The sequence below is a fragment of the Silene latifolia genome, chromosome X (genome assembly GCF_048544455.1).
Source record: "Silene latifolia isolate original U9 population chromosome X, ASM4854445v1, whole genome shotgun sequence".
NCBI lineage: Eukaryota > Viridiplantae > Streptophyta > Magnoliopsida > Caryophyllales > Caryophyllaceae > Silene > Silene latifolia.
The window spans coordinates 137,577,035-137,580,725 of record NC_133537.1 but is presented as its reverse complement, the minus strand read 5'-3'; the positions used below and the strand labels follow the sequence as shown (position 1 = coordinate 137,580,725).

Below are 3,691 nucleotides of genomic sequence, written 5' to 3'. Positions count from 1 at the left end.
ATTTAATTCAATTAAATAATACCAGCTGAGACGAATAAATTATTAAATTCGTAAATTGAATATAAACTGTTATATTTAATTAATGTATATAATGTTAGCTTAAACGAATTAAGATGTTAATTCGTAATTAAACGTAACCAGTTATATTTAATTAGCGAATTATAAATATGTTATATTTATAGTTAATGTATATATTATGCGAAATTGTCATAATAAAATGTTGACAGACCGGTATAAATAAATCGACTACAAACTGTTGTGTATAGACTTATTAATACATGTCCACATAAATTGACAATTAAGATAATTAATACACATTTATACATTTGGAAAACCAACCTAAAAAAAGAAGATATTTTTCTCCTTATTTTTGGTGGTTGGTGGATAAAACCGAAATAAGAGAACAAGGGAAGAATAATATCTTCCCTTAATCATCTCATTTTGCATGGTTATAAGAGGGAAAGAGAGAGACCAATTCTCTTATTCTTTTGACCTGATTCTTATCATCACACAAAACCCTAAAAAGTCATAAAAATTGGGGGATCTCATTCTAGCAAATTGAGAGGCATTTCTCAAAGCATTTTGGGTGCAATAATTAGGAGAATATCGATTTCGATATTGTTCTTAGGCCATATTGCTAGGATCAAAGGTTGATTCTTGATCTTTATTTTTGTTTATGCAATTTCATTCATGACTAGCAATTTCATATATTATAATTCATTATAATCCGAATTTTTCTTGTTGAAGTATACCGATATTTCCGACAATATATATATTTGTATATATATATATATATTTGTATATATATATATATATATATATATATATATATATATATAGAGAGAGAGAGAGAGAGAGAGAGAGAGAGAGAGAGAGAGAGAGAGAGAGAGAGAGAGAGAGAGGGATCTCGTGAGTTTGATCTTTGAGTTTGGATTACGGTGAGTTGTGAGTTTGTGCTTTAAAATCAAGAGACCATTAGATTAAGGGAACACAAACGGCTGAGATTGAATTAAAAAAGGAAACAAAGCTTGGGATTTAAAAAGTCGCGTTCTTCCCCGTTCTCCATTCCCTAATAACACTCTCTCTCTTACCTTCAGTTCGTCCTTTATTTTTTCACTGTACTCTCTAATAATCTTCATTCCCAGATAAAAAATCGCTTTCATCATCTATCGCCGACCACCGCTCTGCTTTCCCCTCGTCAGGCCGTCAAGCTAACACGCAATACCACCCACCAATTTCGAATTAGGGTTCTAGTTCCGAGTTAGAACTGATTTCTATTCGATTTTAGGCGTGAATTTGGGATTTTCGTCGGGTTTTCAGCAATTACAAGGAGTATTTCCGCCATTAAAGCAAGGTTTGATCTATAATTGTTTAATTTTCGAAAAAAAAGTTATTGATGAATGGGTGTCGAATACTGTCGAGATTTTCTGACTTGGTTGATGGAATTATAACGAATGATCAGATCGGAAATGCATTGCTAGATGATGAAACAGATCAAAGAGGAATGGTAGATTACGCCTGGGATCACGCTATCATATATGACCGTCTATACAATAACCTCAAGAGAAACTGCAACTTCAGTAACCAACTTATCGACATATACAGCTTGTACTCCCCCATTTGTGTCGAAAACCAGACCGGAACCCACAAAAACACACAGCCTCCTGTCATTGATGCAATTTCCCCTCGCCTGTTCTCCAGATTCGTAGGTTTACTATTTCTTCTTAATTCCAGTAGGCCTGCTTAGTAGGTTACTGCTGTGTTAACTTTTGAGGTTGAATGATAGGTGATGAATTTGTTGATGGCGAAGAACGAGTGGATGAGGAGGACGAAAGTGGTGGCTGTGGAGGTGAGTGAGGGATGTTGGTGCCGCCGCTGTTGGTGGACCCGGGTCTGTTTCGCACTCAGTTTCGGATTCGAGCTACGTGCTCTGGCAAAAATGAGCACGGGAGACGAGTATGGCTGTGGTCGAGTAATGGGTTACTCGATGGTGGTTGTCGTTATAAGCTGGGATGAGAAGGAGTTGGTGATGTTAATTCGGAGGTGCAGGGAGTAATTCATTGTTTCTTATCAAATCACTAAAATTGAATGAGATTACCTATTGCCTTTGTTGTGTTAGATGTCTGTTCTGATTAGGGTGGTATGCGTTCTAAATGTCTTGCTCTTGTGTTCTGTTTTTAATTTAGTTGCACTACTCAGATGAATTGTTATTTTCTAAAGCGGTTCAGTTTTGACAGCAGCAAAACGTAATGGGTTTCCCCTACTACTTCAGCGACAGTGTTTGGTTTAGACACAGAACGAGAATGAACCAGGTTGGTCATCGTCAACAAAAACTCTCTTAAGCCCCACTGAAGGACATTCCTTGGAGTTGGAGGAGTGGATTTACGCCCACTTCAGAACGATGATCGTCTCTCTAAGCCCAAGTCTCAGCGTCTAAAGCAGCCGATTGAACTGAAGCTTTCACTACGTCTGCGTCTGAGGATGTGCAAATGAATGATGGGGCTTCTACTCAAACCTATAGAATAGATGGATCCTTTTGAAGCTAAATTTGTCGTAAGATTGACAAATGAAGAGGCATCTTGTCCAGAAAGAGTTAAATTCAGCTTACTTTGTAGTTCTTTTATAGTCATAACAGGTGAGGCAACTTCATCTTTTGAAGCAAGTATAGGGTTTATCCATGCGTTCTGAATGTCTTGCTCTTGTAGGAACAATTGAATAGATATGCCTATGTACTATATGTAGGTTTATTGGCAATTGCTTGATTGCAACCTCATACGGTTTTTTTATATACAATAATACTTTTAGGATATAGGAATGGGTGGTTGCCTAGAATATCTTAGGAAGTTGCTCTGTTTGTGCGTATTTGCTGTAATTAGCAATTGCTATGAGTAACGATATAGGTAAATGGACCTGGCTCTTTGGAGAACTGTACTATATTTTTGCGTGTTAGTAGAATAAGTAGATGTACCATGTATCTTTTTTTATTGAAGTAAATATTTTTTAATTAGGTTGTCTAAGTTAAAGACAGGTGGGTTCCTAAAATTCAACGCTCGTTCTACCAAGTCATAATTTTGAGAGCTCGTGTCATGCGTCTTTTTTTTTTTTATTATTATTGACTAGATAGACTCATTTAAACCTCCAAAATCAAGTAACCAAAAAGGTTACAAGTTGTTTAAATACTCCTACTTAATTTTGAATGTTCTAGTATAAAAAGACGTTCTTATCTAATCTAACAGCACAATAATACCAGAGTAACAGTATAATAACACCAGAATAATACCGGAATAACAACATAATAACACCGGAGTAACAACACAATAACCGCATAATAACACCTAAGTAACACATGGTAAAATCGGGAGAACATAAGAGTAACACTGGATAACAAGTGATAAAAAAAGAGTAAAAAAAAATCAAAGTAGTAAAAAAAATCAAAGTGACACCGGAATAACATCACAATAACAACGGAATAACAATAGCACCAGAATAACAGCACAATAACACATGGTAAAAAAGAGAAAAAAAAATCAAAGTAGTAAAAAAAATCAAAGTGACACCGGAATAACATCACAATAACACCAGAATAACAATACCACCAGAATAACAGCACAATAACACATGGTAAAAAAGAGTAAAAAAATCAAAGTAGTAAAAAAAAATCAAAGTGACACCGGAATAACATCACAATAAC

The 3,691-nt window shown here is 35.3% G+C and overlaps 1 long non-coding RNA gene across 1 annotated transcript; it reads left to right on the top strand.

Annotated features, from left to right (window-relative positions):
* Nucleotides 1-951: 951 nt before the first annotated feature.
* LOC141623643 (uncharacterized) lies at nt 952-3,018 on the top strand. Its single transcript, XR_012533489.1, has 2 exons — nt 952-1,354; nt 1,463-3,018. It is a non-coding gene; the product is annotated as an uncharacterized LOC141623643 (long non-coding RNA).
* The last annotated feature ends 673 nt before the right edge of the window (nt 3,019-3,691 follow it).